Raw genomic sequence first — 27,474 nt, forward strand, 5'->3', positions numbered from 1 at the left:
GGGGAGGATGGCCTTTCAGGAGATACCAGTCCCATTTGCAGATATTGTTGTTTTAATTCTGCCTAAGTTATAGTTTCTGGCCTTGGGTCATGACCTCAAACAGGAAGTGTCTCTGAATTCTTCCAAACACAGTATGTGGATGAGAGTTCAGTACATAAATACCCAGCTGCGGGCTTTTCATGTTTACAAGGGATCAAGAATAGGCCACTTAAGGTAAAGAATATGTCATTTTTTCTTTTTCCAAAGAAACAAATAGTGTTGTCTTACCCTCCAGGTGAAATCCAGAATTAAACTCCAGCGCTATATTTGATTTGGCATTTTTCTTTGATGCTACCCATACTCATTCTATCTTACAGAATTGCATGAATAAAGTGACTTAAGCTTAATTTGTATTTATGTCTGATCAGTTTTCTGGGGGAAAGTTTAAAGTCAAAATATGGAGGAATGGTGAGGAGACGTGAAAACATATTGATTGCTTTAGAGGTGCAATTAATATTTGTGTATAAATCACAGTTTGAGTAGAATGATAGAACAACACAAAACAGGGTTGAAAGGTGGCTCAAAGGTCATGTCCAATCCCCTTCCTGAGGATGCATAAATCACCAGCCTATTCTGATTCCTTCTCTCTGAACTGCTTTATTTTTTTTCTTCAGGTTTTTGCTACTTCAGGAAACCACGGTTGTTGGCTGATAGAAAATTTACAGCAGCACTATACAATGAGAGCTATTTCTGTCCCCTTGTCAGTGAAGTGGTAACATTATCTAGTATGTAATAGACTTTGCCCTGTAAGAAAATGCTGTTCTTAGCTGGCTATTGCAATTTTTTTTTTAAAGGCCTGTATTTGTGATTTTTGAACTTTCAGCTATCAGGTTTCCTGTACATCTAAGAATATCAATATTGTTCCTCTGGTAGAAACACAGTAATATTCTTTCTTTACAACATTATCATTTTTATTAACTTGAGCAAGTGTTGATAAGTATAAATTATTTATGTGAGCACTGGGAACCACCTCCTGAGATGAAAAGCAATCTGTTAAAGATTTGTTATCATGCTGGAGAATGAGGTGGGTGGGAGGAGAAATACATTTTATGAGTCATATGGCTTTAGGAACATTAGTAATCATACTTACATTTGGAAATAAATCTTGGTGAAATGCACTGTAAAAAATAACACCCATAGAAACCCAAATTCAGTAACAGCATACATAAAAATATTGGGGGGTACCCCAAATCCTGATAATATGCCAAAGATGATGATCCAAGGGGAGATTAGAAATAGTCCTTAAGGAAGAGGAAGACAAACAGTAGAAGAGTAAGCTGGCTCATGCCTTAATTTGATTTCTAACAAACATATTTATTCTCCAGTTCTTCTGAGGGGCTGGGGAGAGTGAGAAAAGAAAAGAGGGTGGACAGAGAACTAGCATTTAATGTCTTTTTCCTGTGCTTATTGGTATCACTACATCTTGCTGTAGTTTTCTATAAGCAAGGTCTAGCTTCCAGGGACAGCGAGTAGTTGCCCTACTGTAAATAGTTGACAGTAAATACACTTATTATTCTAACTGCTTTATACAATACCCAAAATGGAATTATCTTCTGGAGAGCCATACCCTTGTAATACAGGCTTCCCCCACTAGATGAGTGTTCTAGAACTCATCTGTATCAGTGTACCAGCTGGTGTTGTTGTGAGAGGCTGAATTCAGCTTTGGTAAAATTTTTTTTTTAAACTCTTTCAGTGTGTTTGTACATTTCATGATTAGTGATTTACCAGCACATCTGCCCACGCCAGGCAGAGTGTTCAGCAGGTTTTAACAAAAAATGGCATGACCTCCATGGCCCATCCTTCCTATTCACCCAATCTTGCCCCAAGCAACTTTTTTGTTTGTTTGTTTTCCTGGCTGAAAAAAATCCCTCAAAGGGAACCATTTTGCTGATGTGGAAGAGGTGACACATAAAAAAACAGAAGCACTGAAAGACATCAAAATTGATGAGATCAAAAACTGTTTTGTGCCCTGGCTGGTGTGGCTCAGTGGGTTGAGCACTGGCCTGTGAACCAAAGGGTCATCAGTTTGATTTCCAATCAGGATACATACCTGGGTTGTGGGACAGGCCCCCAGTTGAGAGTGCTCAAGAGGCAACCACACATTGATGTTCCTCTTCCTCTCTTTCTCCCTCCCTTCCCCTCACTCTAAAAATAAATAAATAAAATCTTTAAAAAAACCTTTTTTATGCAGTGGAAAAATGTCTTGATAGGTGTATTGCATCAAATAGAGAGTACTTTGAAGGTGACTGAAGTTTAAGCCTATAAGAATAAATACACATGTTTTTATAAATAAATATTTTGTTTCATAAATAACTTCAGGTTTATAAACAAATTCTGGCATTTAATACTTGCATCAAGCCTGTGAGGTAGGTGCTATCATTAACCCCTTTCTATAGCTGGGGAAAGAAAGGCACAGTGAGGTTAAGTGTCATGTGCCAACTCACAGCTAACAAGTAAAAGAGCCAAAAATCAAACCAGACAGTCAAGTTCTAGATACTACACTGTTTATCATTGTAGTAAAGACTTCTCAAAGATTTAGTTCTGTGTTGTACAAAGTGTGGCATTAAATTCAGCTGCATCAGACTTTCCTGAGGTGTTTCTTAAGTTTCCTAGGCTAGTGTATCAGAAACTCTGGGACTTGGGACTAAGAATATGTGTTTAACAGCTCTGTTTGCACACTGAAGTTTGAGAATCACTGATCTGGGGAGTCAGGGAAGGAGATGGAGAACAACTCCTTTTAGTCTTCAGGGCCCAGAAAAACACACTGTTTGTAAGAATATGTCATCTACAAATAGAGATAGTTTTCCTTCTTCCTTTCCAATCTGGATGCCTTTTATTTCTTTTTCTTGCCTAATAACTCTGGCAGAAACTTCCAGTACAATGTAGAATAGAAGTGGTAAGAGTAGACATCCTCATCTTGTACCTAGCTCTCCATATTTTGAAGGGAAAAATTGAAGGAACTGATGGTAATATATTAGAAATTCACTGCTGAAGGCTATAGTTTGGTATCTTCCATTCCTGACCTGGATTCCATTAAGAGACACTTTCAGAGCAGAAATATCTAATATACTTATAATTCATTCCCAGAGAGGGAGTGTAGTCTTCCTATAAGGCACTCAGGCAGCAGAGCTGAGGGTAGGGACTAGGTATGTCCATGGTCTCTTCTTGTGGAGATTTGTTGAAGGCAAATAAGAAACATTTTCAAATTACATGTAATTAAGTCCCATATCCACTGGTCAGCATGTCTGGGATCGGACCTGAATTATGCATTTTTTAAATATAGCTCCTATACCATTATCATCTACGCTCTGGTTAAGAAAAACTGCAGTGTAGAAGCCAAGCTTTAAAGATAACCTATTACCTGATTGCTGTGAAGATGCCCACAAATAGTGCTGTCATAGAGATAAAAGTAAATAAAAAGGCTCTTACACTTACCATGGCTACCTAAATTGCCTCCAAATTAAATGGTATAAATCAACCATTAACAATGTTCATAGATTCCATGGGGCAGAAATTCAAACAAGGTTTGAAGTGTATTACTTACTATGAACCCTGCTGTCTGGGACCCTGGGTGGAAGATTTGAAAGCTGAGGGCTGAGATTAGAGCAGGTTTGTTCACTAATATATCTGGTAGTTGAAGTTGTTTGTTGACTTAGACCTTAGCTCACTCAGGTTGTCTGCTGCAACACCTCTACATGGCCTTTCTATTGATCCTGTGATTTCTTACAACAAGAGGGTTGAATTATAAAGGCAAGAATCCCCAAAAGGCCAGACTACGGTTGCCTTCTCCCACCTAGTCTAAGAAATCATGCAGCATCACTATTGCTGTATTCTACTTATTAGAAGCAAGTCACTTAAGTGGACCATATTTAAAGAAGAATTAGACTCCATCCTTCATGGCAAAAGTGTAAAGAATTTGCATATACTTTTTAAAAGCATGACTTGCTAGAAAGTAAGGGTCCTGGGATTAAAACGCAGGCCTGGCTCCATGAATAGTTTTCTATTCACTACTGGATACTACACGAGGGCTGAGGAGACATTGGATCTAGTCCAAAGTGCTTTAAGTGTTTTCCATGCCCAAAGCCCCTTTCTGAGGAAAGATGACTACTCAGCTTTCTCTCTCTATCCCATCCTGATTAACTAGGGAAAAACATCTCCCTGTATAATAATAGCCCAGGGGTCAGGTGGGAGAGCTCTGTACAACTACCGCAGTTACTAAGTGAACCCATCAGATCCTCCCTCCTGGAGCTTGAATGTATGTCTGCCCAAGGGCAGTCAGCTGTGCAGGGAGGAGCAGAAGGCAGGAGACACACAGAAAATAAGTCAGAAAGCTTCCACAAGAAGCAGTAGCCCTGGAAAATAGGAATTAAGAAGCAGGGAGTAGAACGGAGAGATGTGTATCCATATAAACAGAAGCAGTAAAAACAAATGCAGAGAGTAGTTATTGTCCCTAACAGCAAAGGACTAGAGCAGGCAGACAGATGCCCGCGTCTAAGGAGTGTTTACCAGAGTGAAAGCAACAGACCGAGTCTATGCAGTTGACCCTTGAACAAAGTGCCACTGCATGTAACTTTTGACTACCCCAAAACTTAACTACGCTTGGCTCTTCACACTGGTGGATTCAACCCCCACAGCAGTTTCCCACCTGCAGCTTTGAACTGCAGTGTATACTGTTTTCTATCTGCAGTTAGTTGAATCTGCAAATGCGGAATCTGCAGATGCAAAACCCCAGGATACAAAGAGCCAACCTATTTATTGAAAGACATCAGTGTGTAAGTGGAGTCGTGCAATTCACATCCATGTTGTTCAAGGGTTAACTGTATTTACTAGAGCTACACAGTGTTCAGCGCTCAGTGAAGTTTGGCTGTGCAACCTTAAAGCAAGTCCTTATTATCTGAGGTAACATGAGCTTCTTTCTGTTCCCTTTACTTGAAATGCCCTCACCCACTGACTATGCCACTCATGAGTCGTGTGGCCTGGGACAGGTCACTTCCCTATTTGCCTGTATTCTCATTGGTAAGATGTGAGTTGGACCAGATGATGACTAAGTTCATTCCTGGCTCCAAAGTTTATTTTTCTGAACTTTGGTGTGGAGGGGTTGCTTACAGTCTGATTGCAAAGTCAAGACAATCCCACCTACTTTATTCCCAGCCCCTCCTGCTACCACAGTTATTGAAACTTGATACTTCTGTCTCATAAGGAATCCAGTGGGCAGGCAAGCCAGCTTGCAAATTAGCTGTGTGGCCTCCAACTCCCCCCCCCCCCCCCACATCCCTCTGCCCCGCTAGGCTTCCCTGGGTTTGTGCAATGTTTTCTGTCAAGCCAGCAGGTGAGAGAGGGTGCTGACCCTGTCTTCTCTCATTTCACAAGAGATCTTGTTTGCTAGGGAGAGATGAAAATAAACTATGGGAAGTTGCAAACATGCTGATGGGAACTGAGGTGAAATGTGGAAAGGCTGCTGGGTATGGTGTGGTCAGAGGTGACTGTAACTACTGTCCAGGAAGGAAATTTGGAAGGGATGGTTTTACAGATTCTATTTAAAATTCTGTTTCATCTCATGTAGAATTTACAGTGGGACAGATCAGCATTTGCATTTCAGAGAAATGGGGGTGGGGGAAAGACAAAGAAGTTTTGACTTAGAAGGGCCCACAAAGAATCTCGTGTTAACCTCTGCCCTCTCACACACTTCCATCCGCCCTCTTCCTTACAGGAGTTTGAATTTAGAGGAAACCATAGGCAGAGCTCCAGATGGAACATTTGGAAACCTGGAAACAGTTTTGGCTCTGAAACCAGCTCATTGTGTGACTGTGGGCAACACTTTCTTGGGCTCCTCAGTTTTTCCATTTGTAGATTATAGATAATATTGTCTGTTCTTGCTTATGTTGCCATAATTTTGTGCCATCTAATGAGATATTGGGCTCTATTTTCCCCAGTTTCTCAGTAATTCCTCTGCATTAAGCCAAATATTGGGTGAGGAATACAGGTTATCTTTCAAGACTTCAGGGAATTGTTTTATGTATCACTAGCATATCGAACTAAAAAGCATTGTGTGGTCAGTCTACTTACAGAATAGAGCTCAAAAAAATACACTGAGTGGTATGAATGATACCCTAGAGTCCTGAAAGAGTTCACAGGCTTGCCTCTTGTAGGACTGATTGGATACGAAGACATGGCATAAGATGCAGGAGAAAGAGATAGCTAAAAAGTCTCTACATGGGGGAAAATTTAGCAATACATTAGCAATAACTGAACTGTATTTCCCTTTCATTCCCCCTTCCCCTGCCCAATCACTCACACACACACACACACACACACACACACACACACACACACACCCCCCGTGATATCATACCACTAACTGGAATGGGAAAGTCAAACTGAGCTTTGTTGAAAGGTGCTTTGAATTCTTGGTGAAAGAAATAAATACACATCACCTTAGATTGCCCATTTATATTCTAAAAGTTCATTGGATTGCGGAATTCTTTTTTTTTTTTTTTCTTTTCTCCACCTATTCACAGAGGACCGGTTACTCATCTGAAGGTCATGTTTAATTTATATCAACCTTGGGATCCAATGTAAAAAACAAAAACAAAAAACCAAACTGGCTTCTGGTATAATACTATGAAACACGGAGTAACAGGCAATAAGTAGACTTCGGGTGATTGCCCATTAGTAGGAGGATAATGTCAAAATTCCAGAGGTTGAAATTCAAGGAGCTTCTAGGTCTGCTTCCAATAAAGTTTGCTACCAGTAGAATGGAAGCTTCTTCTGAGCAGACTTTTTCCATATTGTTTATTATAGCAGGGCATTTTGGGTCTGTCATTTTGAACTCGAGGAGGTTGTGAACCAAGAGTAGTCTGATGTCCTGGTATATTTTGAAAACTTACCTGTTAATATGACAAAACAGCTAGCTATAGCCTCTTTCTCCATGTCCCTCTAGGTTTTTCTCTGTGTCCTCATTCTGTGTGCTCATTCCTCTACCACCCCGACTCCCTTAAACTGGCTGAGTGAGTGGAGACTGCCATGCAAAATATGTTCTTGTTAAAAAAGTTTATTGTTGCTACAATTCTGATTAAAATGGTTATCCCTGGGGTTAAAAACGTAAAAATAACTATGTTCTTTTTTGGTCATTCATATATCCCAATATGCAGCATAGTGCTTGACACATAGTTAGCATTAAATAATACTTAAATAATTATTTTTCTTTCCATGCTTCCTTTTTTCCTTCTTTCCTTCCTTCCTTCTTTCCTTCCACAGATAGGGTCCCATTCATACAATAAATGTGTGAAGTCAGTTGTGATTCAGATTAATGAATTGTGTTTGTGGTAGGAACTGTGATAAATGAAAGAACACATGCCTCAGTTACAGTGGGTAACTGCCACATAGGATTATTGGGCTGGTTCTGCCAGATATTCTTATTTCTCAGGAGAAACTAAAAATTCTTATTTGTACACAAAATACTCAGTTTTTCAAATAATGACTCAAAATTTTAAAAATTATGTTGTATAATATTAAAGTATTGTTAAATAAACAGAAATATATACCAGGTTTGTGGATTAGAAGACTAAATATTATAAAAGTGTAAATTCTCCCCAAATTGACCTGTAGATTCAATACGATTCCATTTTTTTATATGTGAGAATTAATGAGTCAACTCTAAAACTTATCTGAAAATAAAAGGGTCAACAATAGTCAAAGCAATCCTGAAAAAAAAAGAACAAAGTTGGAGGACTTATCTCAGAAATAACGAATCATATATAAAGATAGACAAATAGAATAGAGTCCCAAAACAAAAAGCACATAGAGTGCTCACTTGATCTATTACAAAGCTGACATTGTAAAGAAAAAATATTTATTTATTTATTGTATTTAATTTTCTCTTTAATTTCTTAAAAATTGTTTTTCGTTATAGCTGACATTCAATATTACAGTAGTTAGACATTTATATAACTTATAAAGTGATCCCTCAGTAAGTCTAATACCCATATGACACCATACATAGTTATTACAGTATTATTGACTATTTTCCCTGTGCTGTACTTTATATCCCTGTGACTGTTTTGTAATTGCCAATTTGTACTTTCTAATACTTTCATCTTTTTTTTTTACCCAGTCCCTTAACCCCTCTCTCCACTGGCAACCATCAGTCTGTTCTCTGTGTCTGTGTGTTTCAATTTTATTTGTTTATTAACTTTGTTCTTTAGATTCCACATTTAGCTGAAATCATATGGTATTTGTCTTTCCTTGTGACTATATTGTAATTTGTCAATTTGTACTTCTTAATCCCTCCAACTTTTTCACCCAGCCTCCCACCTGGCAACCACCAGTTTGTTCTCTGTTCTATGAGTTTGCTTCTGTTTTATTTGTTCATTTATTTTGCTTTTTTAATTTCACATATAAGTGAAATCACTTGGTATTTATCTTTCTCTGTCTGACTTATTTCACTTAGCTGAAGGATAACTGTTTAAATAGTTCTAAAAGATTTGGATAGCCACATGGGAAAAGATGAATCTTGATCTCTACCTTACACAATATACAATAATCACTTTCAAATAGATTGTATATATAATATGAAGAGTAAAACAATTGTACTGAAGTAAGAGAACATGGAAGAATGTCTTCATAAGCTTGGGGAAGTCAAAGATTTCTTAAGCAGAAAAAAACAAATACTAGCCAGTAAGTTAAAAGTAAAAACTCCGGTACCGCGGTGACCAGAGTCATGGCAGGAGTCATGGCAGGACAGGCATTTAGAAAGTTTCTTCCTCTCTTTGACGGAGTATTAGTTGAAAGGTGTGCTGCAGAAACTGTAACCAAAGGAGGCATTGTGCTTCCAGAAAAATCTCAAGGAAAAGTATTGCGAGCAACCGTAGTAGCTGTTGTATCTGGCTCCAAAGGAAAAGGTGAAAGGTTCAACCAGTGAGCGTGGAAGTTGGAGATAAAGTTCTTCTTCCAGAATATGGAGGCACCAAAGTAATTCTAGATGACAAGGATTATTTTTTATTTAGAGATGGTGACATTCTTGGAAAGTATGTAGACTGAAATAAATCTCTATTGAAGTGGCATCACGTGATGCAGCCCATTCCATTGAAGTTCTGAAATTTTTCATGTAAATAATTTCCGTGTCTCTTTTATAATAAACTAATAATATCCAAACAATGCCATCCAGTGTCTTTTAAAAAATAGTTCCACTGTAACTGATATAAACATTTCCCAGTAAAAATTATAAATAAATGATCAAAAAAAAGTAAAAACTCTATTTATTTAAAGACACTAAAAAGAAAGTAAAAAGAGTTGCTATATAAAATCCATATCTATGTAAAATACATATTTTATAAATGACTCATATGCAGAATATATAAAAAATCTACATATCCATAAGAAAGAGACATACAACACAATAGAAAACAGGCTAAACACTTGAACTTCATGAAAGAGGATATCTAAATGGCTACTAAGCATCTGAAAAAGTGGCCAATTCAATAATTATGAGGGGAATGCACTTTAAAACTACAATGAGATAATGTTGGAAGGAGTGTAGGTAGGCAAAAACACCTTGGAAAACTGCTTGGTAGTATCCACTGAAGCTGAGCATGCACCTACACTGTGATCCAGCAGTTCCATTCCCATAAGAAATGTACATATACGTGAACCAAAAGACATGTACTGAAATGTTCGGAGAAGCTTCATTTATAACACCCCCAAATTGGTAGCAACAGAAGGGTCCATCAGCAATAGAATGTATCCTCATATGTGGAATATAATGAACAAACTGACCTAATAAGGAAAATAGAGACAGACTCAGATGGTGGGCAGGATGACACCTGGGGGAAGGGAGGGAAGGAGTAGAGGGATTGAGCAGAAAGGAAAAAGGACTCATGGACAAGGACAACAGCGTAGTGATTGATTGCTGGGGAGAGGTGGGTATAAGGGGACTAAATGGTAATGGAAAAAATATAATAAATATTAAATAAAAACCAATAGAGTATATAAGTAAAATGTGGTGTATTCATGAAAGGATACTATACAGCAGTAAAAAGAAATCCATGACTGCCACATGAAACAACATGGATAACGCAAGATTATGTACCTTACATAACTTCATTTACAAAAGTTTCAAAACAGACAAAAACAGTATATGGTGATAGAAGTCAGGATTGTGGTTATCTGCGGGTGTTCGTGACTGGCAGGGGCACAGGGAGACTTATGGTGTGCTAGTAAATATTCTGATCTGTGAGGAGTTTTGAGTGTGTTCCAGATTTGTGAAAATTCATTACACTGCATGTATATATACAATTAGTACTGTCTTCTGAAAGTATGTTATATTTTTTAAAAATAGAGTAGTTAAAAATACTGTGTAGGTCATACAAACAATTTTATAAGTCTTGTGGAGTTATAGAACTACAGTTTGCACCATTTAGCTAGGGTCAAATTGCTGACTGAGCCAAGCTGGTATATTCACCACGCACCTCTGGTGTTACTGCTTTTGCTTTTGTCCTCTACCTGTCTGGAATTTCTCCTACTGTTTTCTGTCATTCACTGTTTCAATCCACAGTGAACTCCACTTCTTTAGCAATTACGATCTGTATTGTTCACCTGAATCACAAATTGATTCATTTTAATTACACTTTATAAGTATAGGTCTTATCTCTTCAATGTCCTTCTATGGCTCCAAAATACCAATCTTTATAGATGCATATAAAATGAAAAGAAGGGCAATGTAGCTTTTTTCATAAAGATAATTAAATTCTTTGTATCTAATAGATCTTTATTTTGTACCTAGTTGACTTCTTTACTCTTTTAGCATTAATGTTACCGAATAGCAATTGGGGTCCCACTGCCTGCCAACCACCCTCTACATAAAATTCCAGAGGCAGGGTTGGGTGATAAAGGAAAGAAGTCTTTATTCAAAAGCAATCACATAAGCCTATGAAGTCACAGCTTAAATCACTTAAGCCTATCAATTAAGGCTAAACTGAGTTCTTCTATCATTTCCCCATATTAGTTTTTAGTTATCTTATTTCTATAGGGTTAGTTTATAAACTAAAACAATATAATATACAAAAGTTACACAATTTTGGAAGAATGGCAGGCTTCTGCCTCAGAGCTCGTCCCCTCTAGAACAGCCACAAAATAAACCTGCCACTCTCTGTCAGACCAGCCTGATCCTAGGCGGTGCCATAGTTCCTTCCCATCTGAAATATTGTCTGTTGGGAAATGCAGGCAGCTGCAGCATGATCATCCAGGCTTCCCCAGGGAAGAAGAGTTCAAGAGTCAGAGCACATCAGCCCTCTTTTATTATAAAACTTCTAGCTCATAACTTCATGCACTCTGGAGATATTCAGCTTCTCAGTCAGTCCCATCCTAGACTACTTACTATTGCCTCCTCCTATGGCTACTCCCTACTCTTCCCCAGTAATCTGATCAGATCTCTCTGTATCATTAAGATAAATCTCATGAATTAAAAGAATTAACTGATGTGGGATAGTATAATGGTTAAGTGTATTGAGGGACCACACTGGTTGTATTCAAATCCTAGTGCTGTTGAGATCATTGACTTCTGTGGACCTGAATCTCCTGAAAACTAGGGATGATAACACCCACACTTATACATATAAGAAAAACTATACATAGTTATAGATATATCAATAATATAATATGTTATAATATATTGATGACAATAATTAATCATGTTTTATATATTTATAAAATGTCATAGGATTGTTATAAATAAATAAAATGAAACAAATGAAGTCCTTAGACTCGTGTCTGGACCACAGAGTGCACTTGAAAATGTTAGTATTTTTTATTGCTTAGCTGGACAGAAGAAAAAGTTGAGGCCTCTATCTTTTCTGTCCCTACCATTTTTTTTCCTCTAGAAGTTATTGTAACAGAACCTCTGGGCTGCTCCGATTGAAACAGAACCCACAGGCCATTTAGTTAGGGGCCCAATTGCCCGCCACCAGAATTACAACTCTCAGTACTAGAGTTTAGTGAAAAGAAAAAGAACTGTTTAAGAGTTAAATAGATTTAGATTATTTGTGGATTTCTGCTATTGAGTCTTATATTCTTTAAAATACCCACAAACACATAGTTCTGCCTCCCCCTACCAAACCAGACCAGCCTTAGAAAAGTTGGAAATGCCATTTCCCTACTTCCTAGGTACAGTTCAGCTTTACCAGTAGCTGCCAATTACTCAAATCTGATTGGGGAGGTCCTTTCTGCGCTGTGGTGCCCTCCAGCTCTCAATGCAGGACCGCCTGGATTCTCAGCCTCTTTTTAAACTGCCTTCTTTCTGCAAACTGCGTGGATCTCCTCTCCTTCTCAAAATCGCATGGTGAGAGCCTCTTAAAGCAGCCTGGAGAGGCCTCTCAAAACCTCATGGAGAACTCAGCTTCTTTAATCCGAATGGAGAACATAGCTTCTTAAAACTGCATGGAGAAGGCCCCTTCACCAAGCCACAAGGAGGGAGCATGAGAGAGAGAGCAACCTGGAGAGCCCCCTCCTCCGAATCACATGGAGGGAGAGCGTGCGCGTGTGTGCGCATGCGCACGAGAGAGAGAGAGAGAGAGAGAGAGAGAGAGAGAGAGAGAGAGAGAGAAAGAGAGAGAGAGAGAGAGAGCGCCAGAGAGAGGCCCAGAGCCAAAATATCTGCAGCTGCTTATATATCCCTGACTGCGTCCTCTGATGCAGTGGGTGTTGCAACCAGTTCTGACCATTCACAGAACCAGTTCAAGACTCCTCCCATCTTCTTGGGCCTTGGAAGTATCAAAGTCATTTTGCATAACAAAGACACTAGCAACTAGCCCCAGGCATGCAAAGGTGTCTTAAAAGCTGCTTTCTTTTCCCCATCCCCCAGCCGCAGACTCTAGGGTTTGTTTTTGGACATCCCTGTTTCTGTAACATTATTGGTCCCTGCAATTCAAAAGATTCAGCCATAGTCAACTAGGTCGTATGGTCTGGGAGGCATGGCCCATGCCTTATATTTCTTTTAGTCGTATGAATAGAGTACAGTAGTCCCTCTCTATATTGTGGTTCACTTATCGTGGCCTCACTGTATCGCAGGATTAAAAAAAAAATTATACTTATTTGTTGCAGATTTTTTGCTATATGCTGGGATTTTGCAGTATTGTACAGTAAATACTAAAATAAATGTAAGGTTCCTACTTCGTGGATTTTCACCTATCGAGGGGGGTCTAGAATGTAATACCCGCAATAAGTGAGAGATCACTGTACATTTTTTTAAGTTTTGAATTTCTTCTAAGCCTGTTGGTATGCCTCTATGGTAAAACGCATTAACAAATTTCTGTATACATATTTGCTTAATATTATTTGGTAAATGTTAATCAACTATCATCCTTCTCAAAATCTAAAATGTCTATTATAAATTTTATCTTATTGTTTAATTTCAATTAAAGAATTGTTTAATTAATTTTTTTAAAATTTTAAGTTTTATGTAAATTTTACCTTCTTTTCAAGATACTTTCTTCAATAAATAATCAGGAGGAATGCTCTAAGAATAGCAGCAAAAATGCAAACTGAGGAATAATCCCCCCTGAGGTTCAGACAATCTGCTCTCATTTGGTATAATTAACTTTGGGATAAGAAGATCTTAGAAAAATACAAAATGAACAGACACCAAACACTCAGTAAATACTCTGGTTGACTTTAATTAGCTGTGATCTTCATGACACTAAAGTGATTGTTTTTTAAACATAGCTGTCCCTGATAATTAGCTGGGGTGAAAAAGGCAACAGTGACAGTAACTATCTAAAAGATAAGCATTATGGCTTCATGGCAACAACACAGCAGAAACTAAGTAATGTGCTTTATTAATGTTAAAACTGTTCTAGATAAAATTTGGAGACTAGGGGTGAGAAAGAAGGACTAAAAGAAGGAATCAGGGTTGTAAGTCTAGAAGAGTGCCTTTCTTTTCTACCTTATAATTTCCTCTCTTTTCTACCTTATAATCCTCAATTAAAAAAAAAAAATGCCTGGCTTTTATGCACAACTTATATGTAAGTTTCCCTGAGGCTATATTTTCAAGACTAAAAAGTAAAGGAGTAAACCTAATTTCTTTGGCAATTTCTATTTAAACCACTCTATTAACCACAGGATGACTTATTGGCAGATTAGAAATTTTTGGGACTATTCCAAATGGCAGACTTTTGAGTGTAATCCTTATTTGATTCACAGAGCTTTTCTTTTAAATTTTCTTTATAAGAAATTCCAATTTCCTGACTAGGACTGTGGGGAAGATAAGGGTGGGGTGCTCTCTTTCGGAAATTTTATTAGGGTGGCATAGAAGCACAGGTGCATAGCCTAGTTATTTCATCTACACTCAATTTCATAGCCAGGTGGGGCCAGTTGGTGCTTCTAAGGATTCCACTTGACTGACAGATCACAGAAACTTGAGCACTGAGGCATGAGGCATAATACAGCAACTGCTTATGTTTCCAAAATTTGAAGAAAGACTTAAATTTCAAGAGAGGGGGAAATGACTGAATTAACATTACTAGGGAGGTATACAACCTCCCTAATAAAATTGTTGTCAAGGCTCTTCAGTTGACTTTGAACCTCAGATCTATGCCATAATCTATAACCATTATCATTCTATCAATAGGTTTTACCCATATTTTGCCTTAAGAAAAATGAAGTAGAAAATGCCAGTTATGACAGCGTTGGCAATAGTTCACTATTAAGAGCTGCTTTGCAAGAAGAGGTAATAACACTGTTACTTATCAGAATTGTTCTTGGTTATATGGTGCGTGTGTGTAGTGCACAACATGTGGATTTTGATCAAATGCATCCTTATGTTTTCTACTTTCCCTTTATTTATATTCATGGGGGGCAATCTTCATCTGGCCTAGGGGAAGATCTGGGCTACTCTCATGCTTTTTCTGTTCAGTGAGGTAAACAACAGTCCTGTGGTCATTTTAAGTCATAAACATAGCTTTAATTTTGTATCCAGGGCCATGCAAAGTCCAAACTTCAAATTTCAATGCTCTCCCACCTCAAATCTGAAATCCAAAAGTCTATCCTGTTCCAGCCTGAAGCCTACATAGGAGAGGGAGCAACTTTGTCTCCTCTTTCTCCTTCATGCTCCCTTCTCGCCTCCTTTCTAGGGTCAAATGTGCATGGGAGAAGGGAGAGATAAAAGGATAAGAGCATGGTTTCTTGGCTAGTGGCTTTCACTCCATGACTTGGCAGATGGTTAAAGCTGGCCTCTTTTGGAAATTCTAGCTAGCATGAGCTTGGAACAGAAATGATTCTTTCTCTTGTGCTGCAATCTCATGGACTTGCTCCTTGCTGAGCTTCTCTCTCCTGTAGTGCATTTTACCTCCTTGGATGCATCTGTAACCCAGGTATTCACTAGCAACTCCTTGCTCCGTCCCTGGGTAGCTGGAGTATGCTTTCTTCCACAGGGCTGGAGGTGAGAAGGAGACGGGGGAGATTGACGTGTGGAGGTGGGAGACTTAGATCATGCCAGCAACCCTCTCCTTGCCACTTAGATTCCTTTTTGTATCATCCATCTGCTTTGAGAGTCCAATTGATATGTACATGTTCTTCTATTACATTACAGAGTCATGAGAAACAAAGGCAAGAAGAATCCAATTCTACCATCTTTATATTTGTGTTTTATAGTTTGTAAAGTGTGCATATAATCTTATTTGTTCAGCTGTTTTTCACTGTAGCAAGAAATAAGCCCCAAGTAGCAGTCATACTATCCCCTTTTTGCTGGTGAAAAACAGAGTTTGGAAAGGTTAAATGACATGCCCAAGTTCACATGACTTTCACTGAAACTATTTATTTGAATTCTCCCTGGGCTGAACTCCTCAAAGGATATTGTATTCATGTTTGTATCCTTAGCGCTTAGTGCATAGTAGGCAATACATAAGTGTTTATTTATGGAACCAATACATCCAGAACTTCTAATGCCTAGTAAAGTGGTACAGGACTTGCCACCCCAAAATACACCACTTTGGCATATTGATTATTTTGAGTCAGAGGTGGTTGAGAAACAGTAGATTCAGAAAGGGCTTTTTGACCTCCCCCTCCCTGTACCAAGAAGAGATGAATATTTATTATTGTCAGATATTGAGAGCTGTACAAACAAACCTACTAAAATAACCTTTATCTCCCATCAGTTTCCCCTATCTATTTTCTAGTCGCTGTCCCACACTTTACTGTCCTTAGTCCCTTTGTCTTATCACATCCTCACAATTCATTGCTTTTTATTTTACAAAATATATAAGCTTTTGGGCCTATGGCTTCCTCAGATCTTTATTTTCCTTTTAATGACTCCCATGTACACATACAATTATTAAACAAAATTTTCAAGTTTTTCTCCTGTTAATCTGTCTTATATCAGTTTGATTCTTAGGTCCAGCTGCAGAGCATAGGAGGGTAGAGGCAAATTTTTCCACCTCTGCACTGGGCCAGTCCTTTTTCCACTGTACACCAATTTACCCCTGTCACGCGGGTTATCCGGTTTCTGACCTTCATGTCAACACAACCACTGTCATCCTCTATCAATCCAGGACCATTTCCATTTAAGGCCAACACAGGATCCATGGGTTTGGATCGGAGTAAAGCAGATATGTTCAAAACTTAGTAAGGGTTATTATGGTCCGTTTACTGAGTGTCTTCTATGTGACAGTTACTGCGTGGACTATGAGAGAACCAAATATAAATAAGGCAAGGTTCCTTGTCTTGCAACCCACCCTAAAAGCAGACCTGAGACTCAGGGGAGCTCTGGAACTTATAGAGTCTTTTATGAGTGCATGAAATTCCAGGCAGTTATGTCTGGAGCTTTTAGGAGATATATGAACAAAGAGTGGTCCATCCTTTTGCCTACAGGGTCAAGCAGGTAGCACACATGACCACTGTGGCTCAGATGAAAGACAATAGGGAGAGGTGGGGATTGTATAAACTAGAAAACACCTGCCCTATCTAACGGTAGCAAAAAAAACTCAGCTAGCTGAAGTGAGCATTTGAATTCTGAGATTCTAGATCTTCTGTTTTTTCCAAAAATGCTGGAAATCTGGATTTAAGTGTAAATTTTCTCCATTTGAAAACATAATGTTGGCTAAATAACATATCTGCAGGTTGCCAGGATAAACCTCTGTCCTAGATTGATCCTGGAGCCATTTTTTTCCTCCTCATTTCTTCCCTGCCTTCCTTGGGCCATGGCATGGGCCTGGGATGGACTCTGGAGGGTAGGACCTGAGGGAAAGAGTTGCTCAGCCTTATTCCCTTCCACCAGTCTTTATCAAAAGAAGAGAGTGAGCCCTATTTTCACATATCCCCCTCAGAGAACTGATATTTAGAACTATGTATAGCTTTTATTTAACTGAAGGATGAAATACTTCCTTTAAGTGAAGCCGCTGAGGGTGCCTACCACAGTCTTACATTTATCATATATACATAACCACCCCTTATTATTGTTTGTGCACATCTGAGAGGTACTCATTTTCTGAGTGAGCTGTTTCTAGCTGGTTGTCATGATAATGGCCATGAAATGATGATATGTCACAAGGCGTGATGATAAGTAGTTTATGACACAGATATTTCTTTAAGAACCCTTCCCCCTCTGATTTAGATTCCTATTTCCACACTGATTTGAGGGATGTCAAGGGCTCCAGACATGAATTTACCTGCTGCAGATTGTGTGATTCCTTCAGTTACCCAGTTGCTTGTTTTAGAGCTGTCCTGGGTATGAATGTAAATATTCAGTAACTATGATATATGTTGAATCTCTTAGCCTGCTCTGGGGAAGGTATAGATTTTCTGAAGCACTGAGCAATAAATAGTTGTTGTTTTTTTTTAATTATTAGGGCTACAGCTTTGAGGCTCCAGGAAATTTTGATGCCAATAAACAATAAACAAATACCAGGATGCTTTAATTATTTATTTTTGGTGGCATTGTTATTGTTACAGGCTTAAATTAATTTGATAAATATGTCAGTGTATGTCACTTATGTGCCACTTATGTGCCATGAATACACACACACACACACACACACATATCTTTTTTATTATAAATAAAAGACACAACACTTTAAAGAGTCAACATTAATCGGCTAATTATTTCATAGATTGTAAAGAAATAAAGCTTTCATTAACTGCTTGCATTTATAATTCAGTTGGTGTGGATAGGTTTTAATTTCTGACCTAGATACTTCAAGAAGCTTGCTTCTGGGAAAAATAATAGGTGTTTAGTTGACAACAACAAAAACCTATGTCTTAATTAAAATCCCTAAGATGTTTTATTTTTATATCCACTGTTTTGAAATTGTATTACTAGGTTAAGAAAATAGTTTACTGGGTTAAATTAGAGTTTAATTGCTAGTTTGGAAATGTCTGGTATGTATGTATTGTTTCACCTCAACCAAAATATTTTAGGTTCTATTGCAAATCTAATAAAGTGGGGACCCTGAGGTGTCCGTCTCTGAAGAGTATGGCAGTTAAGAAGCACAGTTCAATAGGCAATCTGGTCTATTTCTCTAGATTAAGAAGGAAATCTGTTCTTTACTTGTATCTCTCAAGTATCCAAATTATAACCATCATATCTTTTCTCCCCTTTTCCCAATTCTTTCACATTTTTTTATCCATCACTAATTGTCCCATTCTCCGTTTCCACCCCCCAACCTAAATTCTCTTTCTTCCCAGTCTGAATGGCTCTTCTCTCTACCTTCCCTCTTCCCTCTCTCACAGCTTTTTTTGATGAGTCACCTTTACCTCTCACTGATTCTTTTCCCTCCCTCTTTCATGTCAGTCCAAGAGATGGAGGGGACTGGGTGGCCTGAATCAGTCTTGTAATTACCAAATGGTGGCTTTGAGGGGATTGTGTAAATATTCCTCCTTTAATAATTTTTATCTTATTGCATATGGCATTAAAACTTTTAGATCTTACTTGCTTTGATAATATTTATTTAAATACAAATAAATTGGCATATTACTAATTTCATAACAGAATATTCTGGAGAGGATGAGACTGGGCTTTTTATCATTAAAATGGTGTTATTCTCTGATGTGGTGTTAGTACTGTCAAACTATTTCATTCTGTGCCAATTAGGGTAATGAGGCTGTCTAGGCTCTGTGTCTCCATATTTTTTCAGCCTTTAAGAATGGCAACACTAGAATTTATCAGAGGTGATTAGAGTAGTGCTCAGCCTTCAAAGTACTCCACAGTCTGGCACCAGTTTCAGCTCCTGCCTTGTCCTCCTCTTGTTCCCCATGCCCAGTACATGATTTATATCTCTATTAATAGGCCAAATTGCCTTGAATTATGTATATTCATGTACACACAGTCTACCTTAATGGATGATAAGCTCTGTAGCATCTGACACATAGCAAAGGCTGAATAAATGACTGCTGTGCTGACTTGAACTATTTGTGTTACAGACAAACTTAAGGGTAAATCCACATAGTGGCCTCATTTTGTTTGATTGCTAGCAGGGTGGCTGAACATGGTGCATAGTTTTGAAGGAGAGATAGAGCCATAGTAGACCTCCATTATCAGAATTTCAAGAGTCATCTTTCGGCTAAACTCAGCAAATATTTCTGAACAAAGATGATGTAAAAGATACTAAATGAACCCCAATGGGAGATACAAACTTACGAATGACTCAGAGTTCACCTTTGGGAATTTTATTGTCTTTGTGTGCCCTATTTAGTTCACATAGAATATGTGATGAAACAGAAAACCAATTTTTCCCTGGCCTGTTAAAATGTCTGTGAGGTAGAAATGCATATGTGTTTTTGGAGTACTTTCCACTGGGATTCACCACCTAGTCCTTCACTGGCAATGTTTCTCAGTTACTTTCTAGCGGTTACCATAGAATTGGTAAATACAATTATATATTAATGTTTGTAAGAAATAAAGGGTAAATATTCCTTAGGCTCTTATTACTGAGAAAACTGAACCAGCCATTTAAGTGATAAACCCTGTGACATCTAACAAACAGTGTGCTGCTGAGTCACTAGTGCCAGAATGCTTTGGCATCCTAAACAGGATAGCTCTCCTGCTGGTGCGCACTGATGGAGTGAAACTCCCCTGGGATGGGCTGTCTTGGTTTTGCCCATTGCCCTGGCTTAACTGCTTTAGAGTCTGGCATTTTCTACTTAACAAAATTCTCATATCCTTAAATATTCTCCAGTAGCTCTCTAAATCGTGTCCCATGAACCAACTCTGACTGAACTTGTGTGCAATCTTGGTAGAAATTCTGAACTTCATGGTGCTATGTGAATATAGTCTTTTTTTTTTTTTTTAATTTAAAGATATTTATTTATTTACTTTTAGAGAGAGGGAAAGGGAGGGAGAAAGAGAGGGAGAGAAACATCAATGTGGTACACTCCCAACTGTGGGCCTGGCCCACAACCCAGGAATGTGCCCTGACTAGAAATCAAATCCACAACCCTTTGGTTCGAAGGCTGGTGCTCAGTCCACTGAGCCACACCAGCCAGGGCTATATCGTCTATTTATAGAAACACAGGAAATCGAAACTGGAAGGGATTTTATGGAAGTGTGAGTAATAGGAAGGAAAAGTAATTCAGTGGTAGTGGTGTTGGGATTGTAGTAAAGTGCAGCAGTAATCATAGTGTTGTGCCCTGAATGATGTGCCCTAACCCACCCCCACCTGTAAATTCATATGTTAAAACCCTAAACTCCAGTACCTCAGAATGTTCTGTATTTGGTGATAAGGCCTTTAAGGAGGTGATTAATTTAAAATAAGGCTATTAGGGTGGGTCCTAATTTGATCTGACTGGTGTTCTTATAAGAAAAAAATTTGGACATAGAGAGGTACTAGGAGTGTACACACAGAGGAAAGACAATGCATGATGACTAATTTTATGTGTCAACCAAGCTAGACCATGAGGTGCCATAGTATTTGGTCAAAATTATTCTGGGTCCTTCTATGAGAGTGTTTTTTGATGATATTTACATTTAAGTCTTTGAATGAAACAGATTGTTCTATAAAATATGGGTGGGCCTCATCTAATCAGGTGAAGGGCTGAATAGAAGAAAAGGCTGGCATCCACCGAGCCAAAGGGAATTCTGTCAGCAGGGTTCCTTCAGACTTTACCTGCAACATTGGGTCATTGTAGTTTACCAGTAGACTGCCTTTGGACTCAAACCATAATTCTGTTCCTAAGTCTCCAGTCTGCCCAGTTTCCCTATGAGATTTTATTTTACTTTATTTTTTAAGTATATTTTATTGATTATGTTGTTACAGTTGTCACAATTTCTTTTTCCTTTGCTCTCCTCTTCCCAGTACCCCTCCTCCCTCCAGCAATCGCACTCCCCCTTAGTTCAGTCTATGAGTCATGCATATAAGTACTTTGACTTCACCCTTTCCTATATTATTCTTAACTTCCTCCTGTCTATTTTGTATCTACCAGTCATGTTTCTTAATCCCTGCACCATTTCCACATATCTCCTCTTTCCCCTCCCAGCTGATAACCCTCCAAATGATCCCTATACCTATGATTCTGTTCCTATTCTGATTGCTTGCTTAGTTTGTTTTGTTTTTATTTTTTAGATTCAGTAGTTAACAGTTTTGAGTTTGTTGTCATTTTAATGTTCATAGTCTTGATCTTCTTTTTCTTAAATAAGTCTCTTTAACATTTTATATAATAATGGCTTGGTGATGATGAACTCTTTTAGCTTTACCTTGTTTGGGAAGCACTTTATCTGCCCTTCCATTCTAAATGATAGCTTTGCTGGATAGAGTATCCTTGGTTTAAGTCCTTGCTTTTCATCACCTTGAATACTTCTTGCCAGTCCCTTCTTGTCTGTAAAGTTTCTTTTGAGAAATCAGCTGATAGCCTTATAGGCACCCCTTTGTAGGTAACTCTCTTCTTTTCTCTTGCTGCTTTTAAGATTCTCTCTTTTATCTTTCACCTTTGGCATTTTAATGATGATGTGTCTTGGTGTGGTCCTCTTTGGGTCTAGCTTGTTTGGGACTCTGTGCTTCCTGGACTTTTATGTCCAGGAAGTTTTCCTGGGGAGTTTTCCTTCATTATTTTCTGACATAAGCTTTCAATTTCTTGCTCTTCCTCTTCTCCTTTTGGCACCCCTGTGATTTGGATGTTGGCACGTTTAAAGTTGTCTCAGAGGTTCCTAAGCCTCTCCTCATTTTTTTTCAATTCTTGTTTCCTCATTCTGCACTGGTTGGCTGTTTTTTTCTTCCTTATTTTCCAAGTCATTAATATGAACCCCCGTTTCCTTCCCTTCACCATTGGTTTTGTGTAGATCTTCCTTTGTTTCATTTAGCATAGCCTTCACTTCTTCCCTTATGCATTTGCCATACTTAAGCATATTTGTCAAGTCTGTGAGCATCTTTATCACCAGTGTTTTGAACTCTGCATCTGTTAGGTTGGCTATCTCCTCGTCTGTCAAGTTGGCTATCTCCTCATTGCTTAGCTCTCCTACTGGAACCTGATCCATTCCCTCTTTTGGGTCATACTTCTTGGTCTTCTCATCTTAACAGGCTCCTGTGTTTGCCTCTGTGTCTTAGGTAGAGCTGTCTCACCTGTTACGTTGTAAGGGGCAGATCCTTAGGTATTCGTCAGTATAGGGCAACCCATTTCACCACGTTGTGGCACTGTGTGTGAGGGGGGAGGGGTCTGAGAGGGAACAATGTTGCTTGCTCAGCACTTGCCCCTTTTCCAGCACTTCTCCTACTTCCATATGGGACTGGCGCCTCTCTAGCTGTTGCCCTGGCTGTCATTTCAAGAGTGGGTGTGTCTGTGGACATTCTAGGACCATGGGGGCCCTTTAAACAAGTGGACTATACTAACAGACCAGCAGTTTATTTCTCCACCCCAACCCCCACTGGTTTGCACATTCAGAAGCAATGAGGCTTTATTTTCCTTGGCGCTGGAACTGTGAGCTCGGTGGTCTGGCCTGGTGCTGGGAGCACTCCCCAGGTGTCTCTCCCAACTTTTTAAAATGTGTGACTATGCTTTCTGCCAGCCTGCAGCTGCTGCTGCCACCACACCACGTCCTCTCTGCCCTGGCTCTGCTCCTCCTACCTGTCTGGGTATTTCTTCTTTATATCTTTGTTTGTTGGACTTCCACCCAGCTTGATTTTCTGGAACTTCTGATTGTTTCTAGTTTTGAGGTAGTTGTATTCCTTCTTAGCTGTGGAGGGAGATGCAGTGTGTCTGCCTAGGCCTCTGTCTTGGCTGGAAGTTCCCCATTAGATTTTAGACTTGCTAAACCTCCACAATCACTTGAGACAATTTTTTTACTAAGTCTCTTTCTTACAATTTCATATATCTTTTAAAAAATTTATATATATATATATGTTGCACATAATACATTACAAATACATATTAAAATCTGTAACACACATTTCTTTTATATCTTAAGTTAAAACAATTTGGCTCAGAATTATTGTTTTATAGTAAAATGAAATGAAGGCTGCCATGCAAGGTGATAATACCGAAATGCCCACATGGTTGTAAAATCCAAGCCTATTGCTAGTTTTCTTCACCCCCTCACATGCACAGACACACACACACAGACAAGCGCAGAGGTTTATTACCAACTTATAATTATCGATAAGTTAGAAACGGAGTTTATTCTATAAAAGCTTTGGTTGGAAATAAGATTGTGAATATAATAACCTTTGTTAGTGAATCAATTAAAGAGTAAACTATCTATGTACATTTCAATAACAACAATGAAGTTTTGTTTAGCATTCTGTTGAGACATGATGACTAGACACTTTATTTATTTTTTCTATTTTTTAAAAAATCGTCGTTCTATTACAGTTGTCCCATTCCCCCCCCCATTGCTCTCCCCTGCCCAGCTCACACCCCCACTCTCTCACAGTCAGTCCCCACCCTGTTGTCCATATCCATGGGTCATTTATACTAATTGCTTGACTAGACCCTTCCCTTTCTTTCCCTCCTTCTTTTCCTTCCCCCCTCTGCTCTGGTTACTGTCAGACTGTTCCTTGCTTACATATCTCTGGTTCTATTTTGTTTCTTTATTTGTTTTGTTCATTAAGTCAGACCCTATGGTGTCTTCTAGGTACCTGTCAAATGTTTTAACAACAAAACCAATGATTTACTGAATGTTTAGTATATTCAAGGCACTGTGCTTATTGGAGACAGCATAAAGAGAAAGAAAACCTGGGCTTAAGCTTTCAGGAGCTCATGAAATGCAAAAATGTACAATCTAAACATATTTGGGGAATCACAAGCATATTTTCAATTAATCTTCAGTACCAATATCATTAAAAAAGCTAAGAGTTATAAAAATTGACAGAGCTTCACCATAGAACCTAAGAGAAATTTCTTGGGCTACTCATTTTTCTTACTCTAAACATTAATTGACACTTGAATTTTGGCTGCAACATATATATGATATTTCATGTAAAGGCTTTGTGTAATCTTCAGGGAGTTTTAAATGGGTATTTATATTCAGAACAACCTATCTAGAGAAATCTCTGAATTCCCTTCTCTATTTTGCTCATTGCTATCTTATGTTCCACGAGAAAAATATAAATGCTGAATATGCTGAAAACACGGTAGGTGGAAAATCACATCAGAGTTAGAAAGAGACCCACAGGTTTGGGATTCAGGTAAGCCAGCCCTTCCACTTTCTAGCTAGCTGGCTTTAGACATTACTCGGCCTCTGAGGAGCTCAATTTTCTCCATGGTTTAATGGGAGTCATAACAATTCCTCTTCTATCTATCTTACTGGATTGTGTAAAGCTCAAAGGAGAACATATTGTAAGTCCTGAAGTACTACCCAAAAATAAGTCACAGAACTTAAATGATGTCTCAGGTTAGATTAATTATACTTGCAGGTTTTCAGAGCTGTTGCTAATACTCAAAATCTGAGTAGACATAGATAGCATTCATATATTTTTATCTTTCAGATGAGTGTGAGAGTCAAGTGGGACAGAAGACTTACAGGGTAGTCCAAGTTGAGTATGTGAAATTTGTAATAGAAAATAAAATGCAGTGGACCGAAGGACTTCAAAGGGACTACCTGCATTTTTTTATCCCATAGTTCAAGACATGCTTGCAATAGATTTCCCCCAATTATCCCCAAAGCAAGCAATCCAGGTTGATTTGAAAAAATAACATAAAAAATGTTTTAGTGGCTGGTCCCTGGAAAGGAAATTTAGTAATAAATAGACAACCACAGTATATCTTCTGTTGCTTGAAATAGAGAATTCAACCATCCCATAACTTTCATAGTAACCTTAGCTAATAAGTAGGTTTGGAGAAAAATTAAATAAACCAAGATGTACTGCTCTCCTTCCATGCTCCTAACAAGAATGGAAAATCTGAGTCATATATAAAGGCCCTAGCCACTAGTTAGAATTTAAGATATTATTTCTGTGGAGTCAATTCTTAAAAATGACGTATATAAAAAATCTCTAGACTTTTAATGCCTCACGTTTTTCAAGTATGTGTGTGTGTGTGTCGTTATATGGACTGAGGCTGGGTTTTTGACGGTTCCCATTCCTAAAGCATTTCAGTCTGGACCAAAGTGCCCCACTCTACTTTTTTTCTGGTCTTGTTAAGAGAAGTAAAGCTAAAAAAAGTTATTGTTTTCGTGTCCTGTCCTTGTTCTTCAGTTTCTACTTGATTAGTTAGTGACTGGATTTTATTTACATGGCAAGTGCAAGTCAAACATTATGAGTAATCCCCATAAGAGTATTAATAAGGATTCTAATATTTCTTTCTGTGACTTCCCTCCCCCAAATAGTATAAGAATCCCAGTTCGAAGATCGTAGTGGCGATGGCTATGGTGCTGTAAGTCTGACCACACTGCTATTGCTAGTTGCTACTACTTAATATTATGGATGAAAATTGGTTCTGCACAGTCTGATAGATGCTATCACTGTTGCTGGGTTGGTGTGGTTGGTCTGGGTGTTTGACTAAGGCTCATATTGGATCCTGGAGTAAAAAGAGTTCTGTTCCCAATTCCAATGTGTGTGTGTTGTGGGGGTGGGGGTGGGGGTCCCCACACTATCAAGCAATTCTCTGACACCAAGTAGATATCTTACAATTCAGCTTGATTCTGACACATCAGATTATACAAGTTAAGGGCCCAGTCTCACCACCACCACTTCAGATGCCAGTTTCAAGTCCAAGTTGTTACTTGTGCTTCTGACCAACTAACTATAAATCAGAGGTGTAGATGACCTCCTCCTTGGGTTTAATTAATTTGACAGAGCAACTCACAGAATTCAGTTTACTTACTAGATTATGGTTTATTATAAAAGGATATAGCTCAGGGACAGCCAGATAGAAGAGATGCACAGGGCAAGAAGTGTTATTAACATTAGAGTTCTTCAGTTCCCCAAGATAGAAATCAAGAAGAAACCCCAAAGAAATATTCAGACATATTTTATTATGTTTTTGCTCAAGCACAAGAGAGGCAGCACAGAGGAAAGAAAGGTCTTCTAACCTGGCTGGGAGCTGTCTCTGGGCTTGAAAAGAAAGGTAGGATTGTGACAGGTTGGAGGAGTGGAATTTTCCATGGGTGGGGTTACTTCTTCCTTCCATTGGATTGCTTGGCAACTATCTTGTACCAGTGCTGTGGGGGCAAGATGGCAATGATGCTTATTACTGACACCCCAGAAAGGTGGTATCATAGTCAAACCTTTATCGATTGTGCACGAGAAACAGTGATTTCAACATCAGCAGTTGAAAGGGAGATATAATCAGCTACCTCTGCGTTTTTGAGCAGGCAGTAGAGTGGCAGTGACATTTTTGCAATCATTTCATCCCGCATTTCTTCTGACCACCTGGTTTTAACTTGGCTTCCTGGCCACTTGGTATTTTCTATTCCCAGACCCAAGTTCCTAGGCTGTCTCACTGGGAAAGGGTTCAGCGCTTCGAGCCCTCTCCAGAGTACACCACGCTTCCCACATCTCCATGTGTTTAGCAACCTAGTAGCTCTTTGGATACTGTTGTCCTTTTGGTTTTTTATGGAGGCTTCCTTACACATGTGTGATCGATTAAATCATCGACCATTGGTGACCTGATTCAACCTCTAACCCCTCTTTCCTCTTCCCTCCCTGGAGAAGGGGTTGGGGCGGGGAGATTGAAAGTTACAACCCTTCAATTACAGTCACATAGTGCTTAATGGTGAGGATGAGTCCTGACAAATGTCATTAAGCAGTTTTTTCATGTGAACACCACAGAGGGTGCACTTAGCCAAGTCTAGATGGTATAGCCTACTACACACTTAGGCTGTATGGTATATATAGCCTATTATTCTGTAGGGGAGGAAATATAATTCCCCCTCTTGGCTGAGACATCCTTGTAAAAAAGACAGATTAACAGGAGAAAAACAAGTTTGATAATATGCATGCCTCCTGTATAAATGGGTAGCGACCCAGAGAAAATAAGTAACTTGCCAAAAATGGCTGAAATCACTACCTTAAATGACATCTTCAG

General features: G+C 38.7%; 1 long non-coding RNA gene and 1 pseudogene across 1 annotated transcript in view; both read left to right on the plus strand.

Moving 5' to 3' along the window:
* Positions 1–27,474, plus strand: part of LOC150013159 (uncharacterized) — an 86,480-nt gene that overhangs the window by 24,471 nt on the left and 34,535 nt on the right. The window lies entirely within an intron of this gene.
* LOC150013161 (10 kDa heat shock protein, mitochondrial pseudogene) lies at positions 8,769–9,093 on the plus strand (annotated as a pseudogene).

This window comes from Furipterus horrens, unplaced genomic scaffold (genome assembly GCF_987537825.1).
Source record: "Furipterus horrens unplaced genomic scaffold, mFurHor1.1.pri manual_scaffold_4, whole genome shotgun sequence".
Classification (NCBI taxonomy): domain Eukaryota; kingdom Metazoa; phylum Chordata; class Mammalia; order Chiroptera; family Furipteridae; genus Furipterus; species Furipterus horrens.